Source organism: Poeciliopsis prolifica, unplaced genomic scaffold (assembly GCF_027474105.1).
Source record: "Poeciliopsis prolifica strain line A6 unplaced genomic scaffold, Auburn_PproV2 SCAFFOLD269, whole genome shotgun sequence".
Classification (NCBI taxonomy): Eukaryota; Metazoa; Chordata; class Actinopteri; order Cyprinodontiformes; family Poeciliidae; genus Poeciliopsis; species Poeciliopsis prolifica.
Window position 1 is genome coordinate 56,128 of NW_026562644.1, and position 22,760 is coordinate 78,887.

At 43.0% G+C, this 22,760-nt stretch overlaps 2 pseudogenes; both read left to right on the forward strand.

Annotated features, from left to right (window-relative positions):
- On the forward strand, positions 1-19,205 carry LOC129357634 (ankyrin repeat and fibronectin type-III domain-containing protein 1-like; annotated as a pseudogene).
- Positions 19,206-19,810: 605 nt separating this feature from the next.
- Positions 19,811-22,710, forward strand: LOC129357633 (GTPase IMAP family member 7-like; annotated as a pseudogene).
- Positions 22,711-22,760: the final 50 nt, after the last annotated feature.

Genomic DNA, 22,760 nt, shown 5'->3' on the forward strand with positions numbered 1-22,760 from the left:
GAAAAGAATAGGAAATTTCAAGAACTTTGCTCTGGACTTTGACTAGGCCAATATAAAACATTGACTCTAAACCATTTCATTGTTGTTTTAGCTGTCTCAAGCCTTTATTTAGCCTCATCCATCTTTGCCTCCATTTTAACCAGATTCCTTCACTTAGGATGATGCTGCCACCACTTTGTTTCACTGCTGAGATTTTTTTTCTTCCTCTTTTTGCGAATAGATTAAAAAGAAAACTTGTGTTCCTTAATAAGAATTGCAAGGACACCGCCTGCAAAAGAGACTTTGAATTTAACTGAGTCTTTTCTGGTGAAATAAAGTGTAAAAGAAAACTGCTTCCGAAGCCTTCAGAGAGCTTCAAACTGAGATTAAAACACACAGAAGTTGACTATTAATTAGACTCTGAAGGCATTTAGTTATATCTGGAGATCAGAATAAAGGGGAGTGAAAACCAAAACCTCTTTGAAACCATGCACAATGTTCCTTCCACTTCGATTTGATTCGTCTCATCAATTCCTTAAGGTTTGCAACAGTACTGTGACAAAACATGGACAAGTTTAAGAAAGTTTTTGCACCGCATGATTTGCTGAGACGCCTCGGAGATGAGAGAGATTTAAAGTCGTAGTAACAAGAGGGAATTATGTGTTTATGGGAGTTTGCAAATCTTTGCTAATTAAAACGATGAGCCTGTTGCTTTGTTTTGAGGGGAAGATTTCCTCCGGAGAAACAAAACAAGAAAAGCCCTGTCACATAACAGCGAGTAAGAGGAGAACAAACGACTGAACAGGCAGAGAGGCTGAATCCTTCAAGCTATTTTCATCTGCTTTGAACAGGCATTACTCGCGCCCATTTATCCCGCTCGGATAACAGCTCTCAGCCGATACTCGGCACTCACGTTAGCAGAAAATTGTCTTTATTGAGAAAAGAATCAGTTGGCCTTACTGAGTGCTCTGTTTTATTTTCTTCTCTGTGTGTTTTCCATCTTTTTCACTCCTGCGTTTCACCATTTTCCTCTCAGGAGTTTCTAATCCTCCTGGCAATTTCCCAACAATTCCCGTCTTTATTTTCCTACATTCTCAACAACTGAGTCACTTTTCTTCCGCTTGTATCTTTTCCTGCAACCTCCTCCCCTCCCCCCCGGCTCCTCTTATCTCTCGGTCTCCTCTGTCATGTCCGTATCCATGAGGAACCCACCTCAACGCCGGCGCTCCCTGGGTCCCGTCTCACCCAAGCGAATCTACAGGAACCTCTCTGTCAGACTGAGGGGAGGAGAGTCGTCCGTCGCCGCCGAGGTGGATGCACCCAAACACACCAGCAAGCCTGCAGAAGCTGTAAGATGCTAGCACTCTCTTCTACCCCACCAACCATATTTAGCTTCGGCACAGAGCTGAAACTGTTTTGTATCTTTTGTAGGAGAATATGCTATAAAAGGTATAGCAACCAATTCAACCTGCATTTGGCGACACAAAATTTTACCTCCTTTAATCTCCTGTGGCAACCATTCAGCCATGCAAAAAGCTCAGGTGGCTCTACCTTCAAGGATAAAGCTCCTCCTTGAAGCTTCTTTCTCACAGAGCAGTTCTGCCCCGCCCCACTCAGTTCCTTCAGACTAGCCAGCAGCAATTAGCAAACAGCTAATGGATGAGCTCATTACGGGAGCTACTTCTCAGTACAATGCTGCTAAAAACATTGCTAAAGGGTTATTAAAGTAACCATGTTGTGGTGACTTCCTGAAGGCGGAGTTTCACACAGGGCCGGTGTTTTAAAAGAGTCAGAGACCCATTTTCGAAGTATTGAATTACAAAGTTGATGTTCTTGCAAGTCATATCTGGTGTAGCATTTTATAATAAATTAGGGTAACATTCCAACCTGATTGTGCTATAGAATGGTACTACTTTGCCTGGAAAACTCAACACTGCCCCTTTAATGAATGAACTCCTCACTAGACTGTGTATTTGCCAGGAGGAGTGTTATGCTAGAACTGTCAGGATTATGCTAGAACCGTGTTAATGAGTCTTTCCACCCCTACACCTCAAATTAAAATGACACCGTGAACCTCTCACTGCAACGCTATAATCAAGGTGCTTTCAGGTGGAATAGCTGATTGGAGATTTGTTTTGAAGCACAAAGCTAATCCTCCTGTCGCTCACATGAGACAAACGGCGGCTGCACTTTGACTAAGCTGACTGTGCAGAGGAGCTCGCAGGAGGCATTGTGGTTTCCACCAGTTGTATGGTGAAGAGCTATGACTGCGTCTGCTGCATTTGTGTCTTTCGGCTGCGTTATGGATTGCGTTTCAGTTTGTTTTCGGTAAGCAGTTGCTTAGGAACGTGCAGTCGGTGTATTCCCTGCACGAACGCAAAGTCTTACCAAGTGTTTTTGGTCTAAGTTTCTAGTGCAAATATACTGCAAGAAGACAAAACTAACAAGTACCAGCAAGATATAGGAGATTTTATTTGTGTAAATAAATCCTTAATACTTATGAACAAGTACTTGTTATCAGTGGACATTTTAGATTGTGTATAAGACATAAGCTTCTATATTGTGCTGAAAAGTTTCCTTTAAGTTAATTTTGTCTTACTTCAAATCCATTAAGATGTTTAAGGTTGAAACCCGACCAAAAAAATCCTTGGTAAGATTTTGCATTTTTGTAGAGCTGTTCTCTCTCTGTAAACAGAGAAAGAGAGAAATATTCCCAAACAAATCACCACCACTTTTTCTTTCATCCACAGCTCAAGCTTTTATTCGGTAATAACTCAAATTCCCTGGCTTTCTTTATCTCATGAGGCTGGGGTATGAGTTTGTCGTCCTTGGCCGCTTTGATTTATGGATCTTGTTCTTTTTCCTCTTTCTTTGCAACTCCCCTTCCTCGCCCTCGCCAAATAAACCTCCTTTGACATATGAACCCTCTTTCTTTTTCTCTTTCGCGCGCCTTCTTCCGTGGTGCACCCTTCTTCCCTCTGCCCATTAGTACAAGACCCTGTGGGAGGCAGTGGAAAACGAGGACACTCTGGCTGTGCAGAGCCTCTTGTCCAAAGATCATGCCAGCTGTGGAGGAGGAGGATCGAGCTTGTGGGAGCGAGGAGAGAAGAAAGAGAAGGACTGGGAGAGAGATAAAGAAAAAGGGGTGAACCGAGTCAGCGAGCAGGGGTTGGTTCCTCTGGATGTGGCCGCGCTTACCCACAACTCCCCTCTTCTTCACGTGCTGACAAAGGCAGGCGCCAGGCATAACCCTATTTGTAAGTTTCACTCTTTGACTGATCAAAACATGCACAGAAAAAAACCTCTGCTGATTTTTCACCCTAACGAATGATGCGCGGCGTCTGGATTAACGGCTGCGTTACTTCTCAGTGTGCCGGCCAGCAGACTGGGGGCTCAAGCTGGACGCCCTGGTGGATATGGCGAGCAGATGGACGGAGGAGAGGAAGTCGGAGTTGGCCAGGAAAACAGGAGCAGGCCCCCAGGCGCAGGCGGAGGTCCAGAGACAGAGCCGCCTCTGGAGACTGCGGCTGCAGCTGTACTGCCGGATGAGAGAGAACTTCCAGAACACGGGTCAGTGCTGTGAAGTTCTCCCAACCCCTTGAACTTTTTGACATTTTTGTGTTTTTATAGGATTCCTTTTATGGAATGGACAAACATCAGTTTAGATTCACCATATAATTGTGAAATTTGACATTTTGAAAATAAATTTGCTCAATAGAACCCCAAAAAATGTCTTGTTTTTCAATAAAACGCTGTGGCACTGGGATGAGGTTGCTGATGGCACAAACCACGAAGAAGAAGAGGACAGGAAGTAAATGAAGGGGTGGCGTGTTTTATAAAAACTTATCGTGTCCACAAGCTTAAACGTGTGATTTTATTTGCATTTCTTACTTCTTACTTTGTAATTGCAAAAATTCTTCAAGTTATATTCAAGAAAGCAATGTTTAAATAGTATTTTATCAATTTAATCAGTTTTCTTCTGTATGCTGTCAAAAGACATCAGAGTGAAAACATGTTCAATATTTATTTTAGGAAGTGCTTATTGAATGCAGAGACAGCTGTTTATTAATATTTTAACAGTTTGATAATTGATTTTATTCATATATTCTGTCACTACTGGCCCTTTGAGAGCATCCATAATTTTGACACGGCCCAAAGTGAAAATGAGTCAAATGAGTTTGACAACTTCTGCTTCACGCTGCCTCACTTTCAGGATTTACATCCATAAGAAGTTGTCGTGTTTTTTTCCACAATTTGTTGATTTCAAACACTCCATGCAGCAAAGGTCGCCAGGCAGGGAATCGAACCTGCGACAGCCGAGTCGAGGACTAAGACCTCCATTTGTGGGTTGCGCCACCACAGCACATCCCAGATCTGTGTAGCTTAATCTCAATTTAGACGCAGCTTTCTCTTGTTAAGGCCTCAGAGGTTTGTTGGAAAACATCAGTGAACAAACACAAACTCAGTGCTGTATCTGTCAGAATAACAACGGTGGTGAAGATTGAAACAGGTTGGGCTATAAAACAACATCCTAAGCTTTGAACATCTCATCTTGTTCTAATAATAGAGTACGGAACTACTGCACTGCAAAAACACATTTTATTGAGTATTTTTTGCCTGTTTATTCTAGTTTATATTGGATTTGAAATGAGAGAAAACTATGAACTTTTCAGCAACATATAGGAGGTCATTTAAAGTAAATAGTTCCTTAATATTGGTAAAGAAGTGGCTCCACTGGAACATTGTTTCACTTATAGTTAAAATAATCTGCTATAAATCTGACTTTTATTTTATTAGAGAGTAACAAAGAGTGAAGCTCCTGAAAAATACATTTTTAGAAGTTTTATTTATTAATTTTTTTCTGCTGTTTGTAGCAAACATGTGGAAGAAAATGCTCTGGTCAGATAACCCGAACTTGAACATCATGACAAATGTTTATTGTGGCCAAAAAAAAACAAACAAACAAACAAAAATCCCTCTCAATACATACCAACATCTTAGCAAAACACAGAGGTGGCAGCATCATGATATGGGAATTGTAAACTTAAAAACAACAAACCCATCTATAAATGGAGCTGGTGGAGGCGCGCTGCAATTTTTAAATTTTGATTCCCAAAAAGAGCTATTTCTCCAGTCTACTTTACAGCTGCTCTCTACTTTGTGATGATCGATCATATAGAATAAAAACCCAATAAATTAAACTCCGGTTTGTTGTTGCTGCGCAACAAAACGTGAAACAGTCGGAGCGTCTCGATATCTTGCTGTAATTATTAAACAAGGTGATGGGACCGCCTTCGCTAAAGAGGACAACCTTTAACTCGCCAGCCTTTCATTTAAGGCGACGCTAATGTGCCTCCATTTCCGTCAGTCTTTCCGCCGAGGCACTGAGACAGAAGGAAGGAAGAACCTCCAAAACAGCCATAAATGGCCTCCCTCTGAACGGTGGAGAAGCGGGGATATAAATTGTGCAGCGCTGCATTAGTTCTGCATGACTCTCCTTTAAAAGGGATGGATGCGAAGTTTTAAATATGCATCGTATAAAATCTCCCACCAGATATTTTGACGAGGCTTGAAATCTTTATATTGAATTGTCTTTTTACTCCAGTTCTAATCTACAAAAACCTCCACGACTGCTGAGATCAATTAGCCAGCCCACACTATCTTGCTAAAGTTTTATAAATATTATATATATATTTTTCCTTTCCCTCAGCTCTTTTGCTAAGTTTTTTTCTAAAAGTCTCCCATCTTAATCTCATCTGAACTTCCAAGCGAGTCCCTGGCCATCAGTCTGTCCAGATTCTCATTGCCATGCCCCTGCTTTCCCCACCGGCTCTGTGGATCAAATAAAACCTTGATGATGGCGGATTTATGAGCGAGGATTCTGCAAAGAGAAGTTTCTCAAGGCTGCTGCGCTTTTTGCTTCTCACACAAACCCATTTATGTCTTAATTCTGTTTCCCCTTCAGCGGCGCGAATGGTTGCAGGGGTTGTTATGTTATTATGTCTATTTATTACCGACTCTAATGCTTTTAGTTAGAACTCGATTCGTTTCTCTTTTAAGGATCTTCAGATCTCTTTATTACCGCACTTGTGAGGAGAACAGGGCCTCGGGTCTTATTTCTGTGCGCGGTGAAGCCAAGCGAGCTCCCATTGCAAATCTCCGGGGAAGAGAACGTTGGCTGAATGTTTAAAATCTAAAATATACATGAAATGTGGCCCAAGGTGTTTGACATAGTGGGAATCCATTCAATTCCAGGTCTCCGCCGAGTGAGAGCGAAATATAAATCTCTTTGTCTAGACTCGGCAGAGGAGAGTGGCTACGTTTGATCACAAAGCAGAAAGTCTGAGCCACTGCTACAGGTGAGACGATAACAAACGGCTCCCACTGTGTTTCAGAACCGCGGGGAGCCTCAGGAAGATTTGTTTTTGCTTTCATTGGAGGTAATAATGTGAAATTATTCATTTAGATTTGAGACGGATTTATGCGGCAGAGCGTTAGGCTGTAGCGAGAGGAAAAAAACGTAGAATAAATTCTTAAAATCCAAAGAAAAACATCGAAATAGAATAATTCTGACTTTATTCTCATAATATTTCAACTTTATTATCTTAAATTTATTGTGTTTACTGAATTTAGCACAGATTTAGACACATAGTGGCCCCTGAGCTGGAGAATTCGATGCCCTTCCACGCCCCTGCAAAGAAAAATCTTTTACTCTTGAAAATTGCAGAACATTTACATTAGGTATATTAGGAAGCTGTATAATTCACCTACACATCTGCAGAGGAATTGATGGATGGCTGGCGTCAAACATATAGCAGGTGGCTCCATGTTGCTCCCAACAATATGATAATTTCCACTTGACTATAGATTCAGTTAATAAAACTCCAACAATGTGTTACTAAAACACCACATGCGAAATGAGCTTGACTTTAATATGAACACACAGTGGGGCGTGTCGGTTCCCATCACAGTCCATGCTCCGGCTTTGGACCGAGAAGGACACAGAAAGGACACGCAACTCAGTTGTCATAGCTATGTTTTATGTTTTCCATGCATGTTGTTTGACCTTGTGTAATCTTGTCCCACCCAGAGCTCCCAGGCCCTCCCAGTCATGTGTCCTTACTGGTAACCAGCAATTCCTCTCTGTGCGTGGTGATCAAGGAGCCGGACGGTAACAGCATGGGGCTCATCACCCGCTACAAAGGTAGGCGGCGATACCTGTGGGAGTTTATCGAAGCAAATTAAGTTGTTTTAACTCAAAATGTTCATAAACACTAGGGGTGCACCAATTTATCGGCCAGCCGATTTATCCTGATGAGCCTCCAAAACAGGCCCCCCATTATCACCACTCTACCACCATGCACTGAGCTGAAAATCTGATTCACAACACCTACATCTTTACTTCTTGTTTGTTCCAATGCAGAATGGCAAATCGAGGTTGTGCCGCCATATCCTTTAGAGAGAAGAGACGTTCTCCTTCAGTCGTTCCAAAAAGAAAAAAAAAGAAGTTATTTTTAGAACTGTGATGTCTTGAACTTTTAACATTTAAGATGCTAACAGAGGCTCTCATATTTCCCCCGGGCTTTTCGCAGCTTCTCTAAGCTCGCTGTGTCCGACCTTGAGGTGAATTTGCTGGTGATGTGAAGTCCTGGGAAACTTGCCAACGGTCTTAAATGTTTTTTCCTCTCTTGAATAAACGTTTTTCACTGGAGAAAGATGGACTTCAAATTGTCTGGGAACAGCCTCACAACTTCTTTCAGGAGTAGCTTTTCTTAAACCTCTTGACGTCTCTCCACCTGAGCAGCGTGCTCCACAACAGCAAACTGCCAGAGGCGGTCACCGTGGCAACAGGCCGTTCATCCATCTTAAATCTGCTGGTGACAATAGTTTTCTACGCTGCGGTAGACTCGGTGACCTCGAGGTACCCAGAACACAAGCCCACATCCTCACTCTGCCACTGCCGTGCTTGACAACTGGCAGGACATGTGTGAACAGATACTTTGCACATAATTATGCTGCAATGCTTGGTCAGGGTCAGTTGCGGGCATTTATTATATCTTTGATCAATTATTGCGATGAGTTTCTTATCATGATAAGAATTTAGATGTATTGTTTGTCACAATAAATTCCAATTAATGATGTTTAAAACCCCTCAAACTCGTCCTTATTGTCAATATTGATGTATTTGTTTTCCCCACCATTCATTCACTGAAAGCATCAATAAGTAAAAAAATACAGATGCCGTGTCCAGCAGTTTGATGGTACAAATCAAAGCATGGGAATGTTTTCAAGAGCACGATTTGTGTTTCTGAGGCTGTAATTGTGGTTCACTTCTGGTGTGAATACCAACTACAGGAAGTGTGCGTCTTTTTGGACGCTACTACTGCTAATGCTACTACTGCATGTAGCTGTTGCAACAAAGTCGTACCTCATCATCCGTTTCCTGCTTGTTGCTGGTCAAAACATGCAGATTAAACTTTGCCACCCTACATTTAGCTGAAATTTTGAAACACAAGCATTTAGTATTTTATAATACATGTTAAGATCTAAAATATTGACTGAAGTGTGTGGAGTTAGTTGGTCTTTTTTTTATTTCTCTTGCTAATTTTTGAACAGTGCTACTTTGGGGTGAATTTGCTCAGATTTTTCAACTCCTGGGAATATTTGCAAAATTTTTGAATGCTTTCTGCTTGTAGTTCAAACACATTGGAAAACGTATATCCATCAATCTTCCTAGATTGATGGATAACAGCACTTGGATAATTCCTGATGTCTTTCTGCCTTGGCATTGATTTAGAAAAACACTGCTATCTTTTCTTCTAAATTCTTGTTCACAACAAGGGTGGGATTAGTGGCGCCATCCTTTTAATTAACATAAATAATAATATTGTGAAATCTGTTAATAACCCAGGTTTGTTTTCAATCATTTTGGACCAGAGCGGAAGTGTTACGTCCTGTCTTTCCACCACTATTGGATACAGACGGATGATTGCGAGAGGGACAGTAAATTATCTGGAATGGGACAGAAAAGAAACAAAAAGGCGTTTCATGGAGTCTTATATCAGTTCAACAAAACCAGAATCCCACACACTGCCAAGCTGGTGTGGAGGAAAGAAAGAAGAAAAAAAACCTTTTTACTCGTTCTTCTGGAGTAGGCGTTGCTTTTGCAGCTGCTTTATATCCTCCTGCCAAGAGTAGATTAAGCTCATGTTCTTTGAACTGTAAATACTCAAATCCTTTGTTCTCACTTATTGGAGCTCTGAGCAAAGCCAGGGAGAATTTTGTTAGTGAGACTGTTTCTTTATTTCTTGATTTTTATATTTTTTTCTCCCTCCACAGTGGAGTGGAGCACCTCGGTCAGCTTCAAACGCGTCCTCGGAACGGCCCTGGTCACAGAAACGAGGAACCCGTCCTATATCATCAACGGACTGACAGCAGTGAGTTAAGCAGCACACACACACACACACACGCACACACACACACACACACACACACGCACACACACGCACACACACGCACACACACAAACACAAACCACACTGATAAAAATGTGCAGCGACTCGAGAGTTTATTGGTTATATTTCTGCTCATTGAACCCGGTTTCACATGGAGAACGTTTTCCCCACAGCCTCACATTTGATCGATGAGATGAATTAATAACAAAGAGCTTTCCCACTCCTTTGTCCTGATTCGCGAGGTTAATGCACAGTGATAATTTGGCACTCTGCTGCTTCTCCCAACGCAGGGAACACACTACTACGTGAGAGCGAGCGCCTACAACGTGAAGGGATGGGGCCCACCTCAGAGCTCGGCTCCGGTCAGCGCCGCCCCCTCCAGTGAGTACGCCGCACTGCAGGACGAGACCGAAGGACCGTCAGCTAAATTTAGCTGACTTCGAGCTCCGTGTGAAGCAAGTGAAGTTTGGCAGATGGCGTGAATTATTAAAACACGGAGAATCAGGGATGTCACTGTGAATCAATGGGCCCTGTAGCCGCGCTCCCTTGAGTTCGAGTTAATCTTTTCCTCCCCTCTCTCGAACCTTCCTGTTCTCTTTACTCGCTTTTTCTTTCCAATTTACGCCTCCAGTAACGCTGCGCACTTTTTTTTTCCAAAATTGAGTTGAAAAGTTTAAAGTGTTTAACAGCGCCAAGCTTTTCATTAGATAAGTTTCATTCTCATCCAACTTACAGAGATGTTCAGAATTTAAAAAAAAAAAAAAGCGTAGAAACTTTCAGAGCATGCAGGTGTTTTGTCATGCAAGCGCTAACACTTCCTTATCTTTGGGAGAAAAGCGGCACTCAGGACTTGGCAGCAAATTAATTCTTGCCTTTTAAATGATTTTTTTTCGCTCCCAGCTGCATGAAAGAGATGATTTGGTTTTTTTTTTGCCCATGCAGGCTGGAGAGAGTGTGTTGGTGTGAAGACGCCGCTCAGGAACCACGAGGGCTTTGTGAGGAAACTGCTGGAAGATGCCAAAGAATCCCAGTACAGAGGATATTATATAGGTAACAATGGGCACTCAATCATGCAGATTGTTAAAGCTGGCAAAAACACATAACCAGTAGATGGCCAGGCTTTTCAAAAGTTTTTATATCCCTTTAGTTTTCACATTTTTTTCCATGTTAGGACCACAAACGTTATTGTGTTTAATGTGATCAACCATTGCAAAGTGGAAAAAGATGCTCTAAAGGCCTGCATGAAAAGCATCGTGTGGTGGAAAACTATCGTTGCACATTGGCCTGAACACACCATTCTCACAGGAACATACGTCGGCGGCAGCATCATCCTGTGGGCCGGTTTTTCTTCAGTAGGAGGGAGAAACAGGTCAAAGTGGATATGGAGAATAACTTTGGCAAAAAGTAGTAAAGAGCCAACTAATGTTTTTAAAAATAGGGCTTCCTCAGGTTTGAGGGATTTTTCAGTGTTTTGACAGAGTAATTGCAGTAAATTTTCACAATAAAATGACTATGAAAATATTTTAGATATTTCTTTGTGTTTTTAGGTTGGGAAGGATGCATGACTTCAGAATCGGGTTCGACTTTAAAGAGGAATAACAGAAAATTTGACTTTGATTTCAAGCAATTTCTTTGAATAAATTTAGAGTAATTTTTTAAAAAAAGAAAAATTTTTGTGTTTTACACAAATGTCAACATCTCACTCTAGGAAATGTATCCACCCACTTTCTTGCAAAATTGTTGTCTCTCTTTATTTTAAAATCTAAAAATAGAAATGAAACTAAGGCTATTTAAATGTGAGAACACTTTTTTTAATAGACTTTCATCTAAAATGAGAACATTTGCGGCTCTAAACACTTTCTATTTAGCCGGACCGAGGTCTGTTTGGATTATAAGGGCTTCAGCTCTTGTTGCAGGCAAAGACACCGGCTGTTGCCATGGAGCACACACACATAAAGATTAGTAATGAACTGTTGTTGCCTGTCCTCCAGCTAAGGGTCAATGACATTGGCTCCGATCCGTATAACCTGGTTATTTTCTATTTAACAACCATCACCGGCTGCGTTTAGTCGGCAGCCGACTTCCCAAGGCGCAGCCGTCACTCGTCCTTTTCATAAACACTGTTGTATTTAGCGCAACGCGTCTCAGAAATAACTGGCTAAACATCCCTCTCCCTCCTCTTGTTATTTTCGACAGACAGCTCGAAGTCGGCGAGTCCCAGCAAGCGCCTGTTGATGTCTCGGGGCATCAAGCAGCTTTTCCACTCTGCCACCAAGTTTGTTCGTCTCCTGCAAAGGTGGGCCCCGTCCGTCTGGCCTGCCCCAGCTCACCTGGAGAGTAGCGAGACGCAGCGGTTAAAGGGGATGTAATTAGAGCCATGCAGCCATCAAACACTTGAGAAGAGCAATTGTCACATGTTCTAAGCTCGGGGCGCAGACATTCATCCAGCCGGCCACCGAGTTTTTTGAGATAAAAAACGTTGACAAGAAATGTGAAATTATCACTAAACACCTACTATAAAGTCTTAAAAAAGTCAATAAAAAATTGAAAATAAAATAAATAAACAATGCTAAGCCTGGTGGCCCGCCAGGCTTATATTACACTGTGGGAAACCCTGTCACATTAAGGCTTCTGCAGCTCACAAATGATCTTATTTTTACCCCTAAAAAAACCAGAAGACCATCTAAATCAACACTCACTTTCTATGTGAAATTACTGCAATTTATTTCCATTCTATGTGAGTAATATGTGAAAGTCTTAACAATGGTCCTCTACGTTAGCAGGGGTGTGTACTTGGCGACTGTTTTCTACCACAAGGACAACATCCTGGGTGGCCGCTGAGGATCAGATCCCGCTGGTGGAGATCCAGTGCTGCTCCACCTCCATCACCCAGGACTTCCTGTGGTTTGCCAAGGTGAGTGAATCGCAAACACAAGCGTGCAAAAGACTGAATTCATAACATTTTTTGCAACTTGAGTGCCTAAAAAACCTGCTTATCCCTCCATTTTCTATTGTAGCTGTCCTGCGCGTGGCAGCAGGTGCCCTGGCTTCAGCAGGGCCTGTCGTCTGCTCACTCTCCCTCCTCCCTCCTTCAGAACCGGCACACAACATCTTAAAAGCTGTTGTCAGCTGCAGGTAGGAAGTTAAGCCTCTTATTCTCCAGATGAACGCAGTCATGTTGGCTTAATTGCTATTTTAATTACCTCCTTTAAATCTCGTCCTTCCCCCTTTTTTCTCCGTGTCGCCTTTTTGCCGAGCTCATCCAATCTGCATGAGCACCGAGGCTGTGTTTTAACGCGCACTAATCCTTCCAATCCTCAGTTTTACCTTTTGCTCTTGTGTCTGCTCTCAGTCTTCTTTAGGAACGATGGATTTGGGTCAGGTGTACTACGAACCGCTGAAAGACAGGCAGGGCAATGTGCTAATAGTGACGCTGAGGGAGTTCCCAAATCCTCCTTCAAGGTGAGATGGAGTCTTTTTATCCAGCCTGTAGGATATGTGTGCCAAACTGAAGGCGCGCGGGCCAAATCCAGACCGCTATAAGTTTTCACGTGGCCCTCTACACTCTTCAAGGACACAAGATTATAACTGAGTGCAAATCAAACCATTTTTGTTATCTGTATATACTGCCACATTATGTTGATGTGAAAATATGTTAAATGTTATAAAGTTTGAAGAAGTACTCTTCGAATAAAGTGATGAGTTTTTTTTATTTTTATGGCAGTTTGTTATTGGGTAGTTTTATCGCTACTTCCACAGCCAGAACTTTGAAGACATTCAAAGTTTAAGGCCCAAAAATGGAAAAGTATTTGACACTGCAGTGTAGGACATTTGTTGATTGCAAGATATTTGACTCTGCAACAATGTCTGATTTTATTCTCACACCGCTTGCCGTACTGTTGTTGTTCCTGGAAGAAAATGACAGAGTTTCGCTGAAACATCAAAGTTTTGCTCCATTTCTCTGCGTTAGCCCTCCTGACCCTCCATTCCACTGGATTGCTCTGGACCGGCTGGAGCGGAACCGCAGCAGAACCCCTCTGCTGCCCGAGCCCACGGCCATGGATATGCTCTTTGAGCAACTGAAGGTGAGTTTGTGTCTGGGTGAAACGGAGACGAACGGTGTTAAATTACTGGAAATCAAACATGTCCTGCTCTCCAGGACAAGCTGTCCTTCCACAGGCACAGCATCCAGTGGGCCCAGCCCGGCCTGTATGTGGGCATCCTAAAACTGTGCAGCTCGGTGGACCAGATGGGTCCTGGTGCCGCAGCGGCTGCCAAACCTCCTCTGCCACGCGGGTCCGACACAATCCCCACGTGACCAGGTAACGCCGTTGAAGTTCACCGAAAAAACAATACTCAGAAGTTACTTAATCACTGTTCTTCTTCTTCTGTCGCCGGGCCACAGAGAGGAGTGGGCCTGGCTCCAGAGTCATGTTTACACCGCACACAGCGGCAGCGCTCAGAGCCCGCCGAGCGGCGAGGACGAGAGCAGCGGAGTGGAGGAGTTTGTCAGGTCTCTGAGAGCCGCAGTCACACATCTCCTGACGAAGCTCAACATCCCCTCTACAGGGTAACGCCAGCAGACCAAAACGCCCGTCTAAAAATGACTTTCTTAAAGCCTTGCACTGCCTTGACAGCATTCACTCTACTCTACATGCTACGATTAGCCAGGTGGATGTAGGTATGTGTGAGGGGCGTCGTTTATGTGATGGCTCCTTCCAGCTTCACACACCGAGAAATTTACTTTATTTATTATTTTTAATTTCTCATTACAAACGGATCAAACTCGAGATCAAACGGACGGATCAAACATGAAATGTTAAATCTTGCCACAGATTATCAGTTGGATTTAAATCTGAACTTTGACTAGGCCATTATTAAGCATTACATTACAGCTGTAGCTCTGAACGTTTGTCCTGCATTGCTCAGCCCGTCCAACTCTTATCAAAGTCGCCGTCCGTGTTTGGGAAATGCATCACCATAGCATGATACTGCCGCCACCGTGTGCTAACAGCGTTAGTTTTCTCTCAAGCCTTGTAGGCCTTCACAGAAAATCTGTATTTGTATCAACAACCACTGAACTCTGCAACTTATGTCATCTTTGAAGAGAGACAGTTGCATTATATTTATTTAGGGGTAACAGAAAAGGGGGGGCTGTAAAGAACATTTTAGATCTTTATTTGTGAAAGTTAGATTGTCCTGTCGCTTCATAGTTACGCACATATATTAGGGTTCTTGTCTATCCCATTGTAGTAATATATACTTTTAATCCAGGATTCAATATGTTTCCTTTCTAATTTGTCAAAATAAGGCACATTCCTCATTTTTCCTCATGCAACCGTGGTCCTCACAGGCCTACCAGTACGGCGTGTACACGCGGGAGCTGCTACAGTTTGGTGGGAAGGTCTCCATGCTTCTGCTCCTGCCTCCCAGTGAGGACTTCAGCTCCAGCTACTGGCCTCTGGTGGGAACCAAAGAGCCTGGCTTCACACTGCCCCTGCAGATCTTTGAACTGGGTAAGAGGAAAACACATTTGGCTTGGAGCTGTTTTAGTGAGTCGCTTCTTGATTAAAGCTGCGGTGTGTAACTTTTTTTTTTTTTAATCTTTTTATACATATTTGTTGACATTGTCACTGTGCAGTATGGGACAAGAACAAGCTGACAACAAATGAAGCTCACCGGCTTTCCCCCAGTGCAACTTTTTGCAAATGCAGAAATGCATCACTTCCAGTGAAAAACAACCAATCGGAGCTGGGAGTTGGGTTTTAGCGCTGTCAATCAACCCCAATGTACTTGCTGCTCAATGTGTTAAAGGTGGAGAAACATCATAATGTTCCAGGAAAACTATTTGTCAGCCATCAATTGTGGCCATGCTAACTAGCCTTAGCAATCATAATGCGCTAAGACCCTCCTCCTGGCTCTGATTGGTTGTTTTTGACTAAGTTGTATATTTCTGCAGATGGCTGTAAAACTACAGAGAGAGTACACAGAAGCTTCTTTTTTTTTTAAAAAATAGAAAAAAAATAACATCACTTTAAAGAGGGACTTCTATGGACCTACAAGGGAAGTCTTGCTAGAAAAGCGTTGCGTCCTCTGCATTAGAGACGTGTGTTGTTGTGTTTGATAAAACATAAGGCAGTCATTAGTTTTATGAAAATGCCACTGAAGAACAGTTTGTGTCATATCCAAACAAACTAAAAAACAGAAATAAAAAATATTTGCAGTAAACAAACAAACACAAAAAGTCAAATTACCTTATTTTCCGGACTATGAGTCGCTCTGGAGTATAAGTCGCACCCCCGGCCAAAATATGAAAAAAAAACTGCGACTTATGGTCCGGGAAATACGGTACTGTGGGGAAGAATCTGACTGTTCAAGCTTTCAGGCAAGTTTAATTTAAAATCTTCTGTTTGCTCTGTGACTCATCATCCAGTTCACTTCTGGACCTACGAACGGGACTTCCTGAGTCAGTACTGCCAGGCCTGGGTGAGGCTGGAGCTGGACACTCACCTGGCCCAGCAGGCCCTGCGTGAAGCGCTGGACACCAACGAGGTGCAGGAAGCCCGGGAGCGCCTCAATAACCTCACTGACCTTTCTCGTGTAAGAGCATAAAAACGACCTTTTTATGTGGACTCGCTGGATGAAAGCTGAAATTGATTATTGTCTTAAATATCGTTGTTGTCTGATTGATGAGCATTTACCGAAGGAAACTGACTCCCTGGATGTGGGCCAACGGTAAAATTGATTGAAATATTTTTCCTGCAGCGTTTGGAGATGGTGTGGAGGGACGCCCGTTGGATAATGGACTGTCTGCAGTGTGTCCGCTCCAAGCAGTGGGTGGGGGCAGTGCCTTTGGGACTGGTGATGGGGGGGGACCCACCGCCTCGTCCTGATGGTGAAGAAGAGGAAGACAGCTTGACTGCAAGGTTGAAGTGGCCGAGCCGGGTCCAAACACTAAGATCTGTAGCAGGTAATGGCAGCACAAAGGGTGGTTAGCACACGTCATTTAATCTTTTTTGCACAGTTTTTAGGACTAAAGACTGAAAAAATTGCACAAGAGTTTGATGACAGTAAAATATTCTGTACTAAAGGTCATATTCAAACATCTTTGTCCTTTACTTCTCTTTTTAATCAGTTGCTGCTCTTTGTGGGACTAAGAAGGTAAAATAAAATGTTAGCATGACTAGCATATGAACTGGGTTCCACCTGAGATCATCCAACATCTAAAACATTTCCACACACCTTCCCACTATAATCATATTTTTTTATAACACATTTCCGAAAGTGCATTGCAAAAGAGACCAACACAAAGTTTCCACCAGCTTTACATATATAAAGGGGCATTTTTAACCAGTTTTTTTTTTTTGCTATGTAGCTTGAGGTTGAAATGTTGATAGTTTTACCATAAAATTCCAACATAACACATTTAAGCTTCAGGTTAAGATGAAAACCTTCACATATTTCATGTCTTTAAAGTCTTCATTGTAGAAAGTATCCCCCGTTTTCTTTTTGGTTTTTTTTAAGTAAATGATTGAAACCTGGGCAAATGTCAAAAAAGTCGTCCTCACTCCTACCTCCTTTCTGATTCTCTCTTCACTTTTCAGGAAGTTCTTCCGCTGTCCCCATACCGGTTACCGCCGAGGTCTGCGCTCCAGAAAGAATCCCGGTTGTCCGGGAGAACGCTGCGCTCAGGTTGATGGAAGGCGTCGTGAAGGGAGGGTACCCTGTTGACATCAGTGCTCAGTCGACAGCGGACCTGTCCGGCGTCGGCCTGCCGGAGGACGGATACACCAGCGCTTTAGCGGACAGCAGACTTAACTCTGCTGTTGCACAGCTAGAGACCACGGTGTTGGACACCACAGACTTCAGTCCCAGCATCACGGACGTCATCCGGCCGATGGAGATGGCGGAGCTGGTGGACATCTTGCCGGCGCTGAGTCTTATTGAGGAAGAGAACCCCTGTGCTCCATCCACTCCGTCTGTAATGGACATCCTGGAGAACTTTGGACTTGGGATCGGGGAGAAAAACGCCCACTTTGTCTTTGAGATTGACGACAGGAGGGGGTCAAAGGCGAACACCGAGAGCGAGACGCACTGTGAGGGTATTCTGTTAAACCGAGCAGGAGTCGCGCCTTCTTGTGCCACTGTAAATGGATCAGAGAGCGACACGCCTTTTTCAGGGCGCGTCTCGCCTCGGGGCGATAGACAGACGATGGAGGCTCCAAGTAAGGGAGCATCAGTTCCAGTGAGGAACCTGGTGGAGTGGGACAGACCGTCCACCAGTTCATCCTGATGTTAAACTTTGTCAGCTCGAAGTTGCAGTCACACTCCAGGGCTCGATGAAGAAGTGAAAAACCTCACTTATTCTTTTTTTGATCACTGTATTTATTCATAGTATATAAAAACTTTAGCTAGGGCTGGATGACATTAGGGATCATATCAGTCGATATCAATAATTACTGATAAGTTTTTTGTTTTAAATATCTGAAATGCTCACAAACTGGTGACATGGCCTTTCCTGTTTTTTCCACAGTTTTCGTTCTATGCCATTTTTTTAAATTTATTTTTAAGCAGCTATGAGGCACGGTGGCGAAACCTGAAACTGCTGCTGCGCAAGTTACTCAACAGGTTGTTGCTAGACGACCAAAGAGTGAGTGAGTTTCTTTCTAATGAATGAGTGAGTAAACCTAAGCATCGACCTTTCTTAGCCAGCCGTGAGAGGTTGGGCAACTAAAGCCTTTCCTCTGCCTACATCCCCCAGAATGCTGTGCGGTTCTGGATTGGCGTTCAGTGGAATTACTGAACATTCTATCAGACATTACATCTATAGATACTGATCACATATCTATATCTATCTATATCGTTACTGATTGATTGTCCAGCCCTAATTTGAATGTATATTGTAAGATTTAGTCTCTGTGATAAATTGCACCCAGTTTGATGAGTATACCCAGAAAGCTGGACTTGTTTTTGCACATTTCTCAAACTTTCATTTTGCATTTTTCTAGCATGTAAACTTGTGTTCATAAGTTTCCATTCTGAATATGAGAAAAAAACAAAACAAAACCAGGTGTTGCTTAGCGGTTGACGAAGTCATTTGATATCTGGCAATTGTGTTTGCTCTTTTTTTAGATGATTAGGACAACAGAAACTAACTATGCGACCCTGATAAAAAGTTTACAGATCATATTTCATGTCATGTGTTGCACCCTCATGGAACCAGCACCAGTTTTGGCGTTTGCTCCGGGTTCTGCCCTCAGGCTGTTTGGTTGCAGTGATGCAGTGATGGTGACTCAACCCTGCAGCCTTTTTTACATCAGGCGAAGTTGTGTGTTTTTTTTTTTTTTTTTTTTGCATGTCAAATAACGTGTTGGTTGGATTACTTTCAACTGAATGCCTCTTTTTTTTCACTTTCATGTCCCTTTTCTGTTTTATACAGTTCAGTTTTCTTCTAGCACAGATCCTTTAATGAAACTTTTTCTCTGGTTATGAATCTAGAAAAATCCGTCTATTATGGGGCGAAACCACTAGTGTTGGAAAAGGATTTTGTATTGTCATCCGTATTTTGTCAGTGTATGTAAACCTATGAGCACAACTTCAGTTCTCTAGAGCTACAAGTCAAATGTACAAAATGTAATAATATTAATAATAATAAGCTACAGTAGCAGTCATGACTTGAATATGTCTTGCTCACTACAGGACAAAGCTCTGTTGGTGCTTGTCTGAGCTGCGTTCAATTCAGTCAAATAAAAGCATTTCCTTTGAATTTTATATGTACGGTTTAGGCATTACAAGCTTCCAGTGTTACTTTCTCTTTTTTCTGGTATTTTAATGATCATTTATATTCAATAGGAGGGTGATATTCACCAAATAAAACAATGTGTCTGACTCCGAGGGGATATTTTCCACCCACTGATTAACCGCATCAATAATGGTTCCAAAGATGTGTTATTTACTTATTTAGGTTTTACTACACAGATTCCAAATGAAAGCGTAATATGAGCATCTTTGACGTTGAAAGTGGAAAATAACATTTTATCTTATCAAATAAGGTAAAATCTTATGTGATAAGAGTAATATTTGTCAAGTGAGGATTTGGGATCACCAACAGGGTTAGTGGCCTTTCTCGACGATTCCCGGGGTATTGCGACGGTGAGTCATCACTGCCTCCTAGTGGTCAAATAAGGGAACTACAGACCGTCTTAAATTTTCTTTTTTTCTTTTTACATAAACCGCATTAAACGTATTGCTTTTCGTCGCTTTATAGACTTTTGCTTAATTATTACAGCATTTTCGGTAAGTATTTAGTGCATGCAATAACTTTCTCAAATTGTGGGTCAGTGTGGAGATCCGCTGCATCTGCGCTCTGGCGCAGGATGAAAATGCAACCCTTTTTTTTTTTTTAACATCCAGGAAGACGTAGGTCGGGAGTCGCCAGCAGGAAAACGGATTAACCTGACGTTTGCCCTTCACTGTCCGCTCAGGAACAACATTTACAGTCGAGGCTTTGCATCACATTTTCCTGACGGAATGTCATCTGAAGGTGCTGCGTCACAGGAAGGTAAGCGGCGTCCTCCTCCGTCCTCCTCCGTCCTGCAGCAGGGCGGCTGCAGAACCTCGCCTGTCCCTGAGACAGAGACGGGCCTCTTACAGTTGGATCTGTTCACGGGACTTAAAATTAATGCAGATTTTAAATCCCCACATATATTCATAAAATAACAAAATATAAATCCATATGTATCACTGCTTAAGTCATGTGGCATAAATATTAAAATCTATTTTTCAGTAATGCTTCATGACATTTAGTAAATAAGCTTCACACCTCCTCATTTCAGCCTATTAAACTTTACTAGCCAAATGTTTTTTGTTTTAAATAAGAAATTACTCGTTAATCTGCTCAATAGAACAGAAATTCAACCATTCTGCACCATTTGCTTCCCCAACTTCAGCATCAGGCTCTCCTGTTTTGAGATGCTCTCCTAATCGTTACACATCGTGCCATATTGGACTAAGATGTTAGCTTCAGGACTCATAAGTCTTTCAGTTGGTTTATTTGTTTTTACACCTTTTTCCAACAACTGTAACCTCAATGCATTTTACAAAACACTAGTAACATCATTTCTAGGTTATACAGGACCGACTGCATAAACGGTTGATTGCAGCAGTCCTTCAAACTGAGCATGCATTTGGTAACAGTAGAGAGGAAAACTCCCCTTTAGCAGGAACAAAAAACTCCCACAAAACCTGGCTCACCGTTCACAGCCACCAGTCGGGATTTGGGAGAGCTGAGCTGACCCCGCCTGACAAACCACTCAAAAGAAGCACTTAAGCAGGTCAGGAATAACAATCACGGCCTTATCAATTACAAAGACACCAACTGTAACTCGCATGTCTACTCCTTTTGCTTTTATTCAAAATGTCAGTGGACAGACCAGGGCCGGCACAAGCCTCCTTGGGGCCCTAAGTGAAATTTGGTTTTGGGGCCCTCAAGTTCTCTAGTTCTGCTAATAACGTGGACCAGCTGCAATAGATTATTAAATCATTCAAAAACCTGCTGAACTTACTGTTTTAATTATCATACTTTATCAAACGTGCTGTTTTGAAGCCAAAAACACCCTCAGAAATATAGAATCAACTCGTTTAAAATTTCAAACTCAGTTTCTCACAAATACAAACATTGTAGCATAAATGTTCGAACCGGTCCGATCCAGGTCGCTATTAACTTTCTATTAGCAGCTCCACTAATCTTTCTCATAAACATTACCAAGACAAAAAAAAAAAAATCTTTATCTCGTCTTTATTCTATCCTCTCTCCCTGAAGGGAAAGTAACTTTTTGCGACATTGTTTTGCTTGCTTATCTTCCACCAGAGCTTTGGGGGTTTGGATGCGCGCTGCGCAGCAGCTCATGTTATCATGCAGCGCAGAACCTACCGCTACTGCATGGAACACTTGTATAATGGCTTTTTAATAGCTATGCAGGATAGGGTATGCGATGCAAGAAAAGTATCAACAAAGTTTGTATGTTTTTCTTTTTCAGCCAGTGCGCCATCTCTCGAATCAAAGACCGGACCTTTGAGGATTGTACTGCTGGGCAGGACTGGGACGGGCAGAAGCTCCTCGGGAAACACCATCCTGGGTAGACCGGCCTTCTGGGTTGAGTTGTCCCCGCTTCTATCACCGCAAGGTGCAGGAGGCAGACCGGGACGGCAGGCGGGCGGAGTGTCTCGGTAATCGACACCCCAGGGTTCTTCCATACGGACCTCTCCCCACAGGAAGTTATGGCCGAGGTGGGTCAGAGCGTTAGCTTGTACTCCCCAGGGCCCCACGTGTTTTTGGTGACCCTGCGGCTAGGCAGGTACACCCAGGAGGAGCGAGAGACCTTGGAGTGGATCAAGGCGATGTTTGGGGCTGAGGTATCCAGATACACCATGGTCCTGTTCACCTGGGGCGACCAGCTCAGAGGCAAATCGGTCGAGTCCTTCCTGGACGAAAGTCCGGAGCTGTCTGGGTTCGTCAGCAGCTGCCGTGGGGGGTACCATGTCTTTGACAACAGCAGGCAAGAAGGGACGTCGGAGTGCCCAGAGCAAGTCTTAGACCTTCTGAAAAAGATTGACGAGATTGTTTCAAACAACCAAGGCAGCTGCTACAGCAACGCGTTGTACAAGGAGGCTGAGAGTACAATAAAGGAGGCGTGGGAGAGGATGCTGGAGGAGAGAGGACCCAAACTTCAGCCGTCTCTCAAGGAGACTGAAGGAAAAGAGAACGCAGAACACTTGGAGAGAGCGAGGGAAGAGGCAGAGGAGGCCAGGAAGAGAGCCGAAAGGCTGTTCTGGTGCGAGCTGGTGACCGCACTGGGCAGAGGAGCAGCAGAGGGGGCAGGCATCATGGGAAAGGACAAAAGCAAACCAGTGAAGAAGGCGAAGGTGGTGGAGAAGGCGATGGGTCTGGCGGTGTCGCCGCTCTCCATCAAATCAGCTGCGAAAGCGCTGGAAGGAGCGGTGAAAGAAGGCAGCAAGGTGCTGCAGAAACACAAAAAGACTCTGCTGCACTGAGAGACTCGCCGACAACAGGTTGGTTTGAGTCTCTGAATCAAGACGGATAACCTTTATTACAAAGACGCGACGTGTTGAAAGGAACAGCGTTCTGTGGATCACGAACACTTTCACCTTAAGAGCACTTGAAAAGACTTGGGAAGTAGTGCGAATGTTTCTTAAAACCAAACACGACCAGATCTTTGTAAAGACAATTCTCGCGTAATAAAAGAAAGAAAATTTGGATTTCTGATTTTTTTGACTAACACTTTAGAAATGAAAATAGAAACGAGA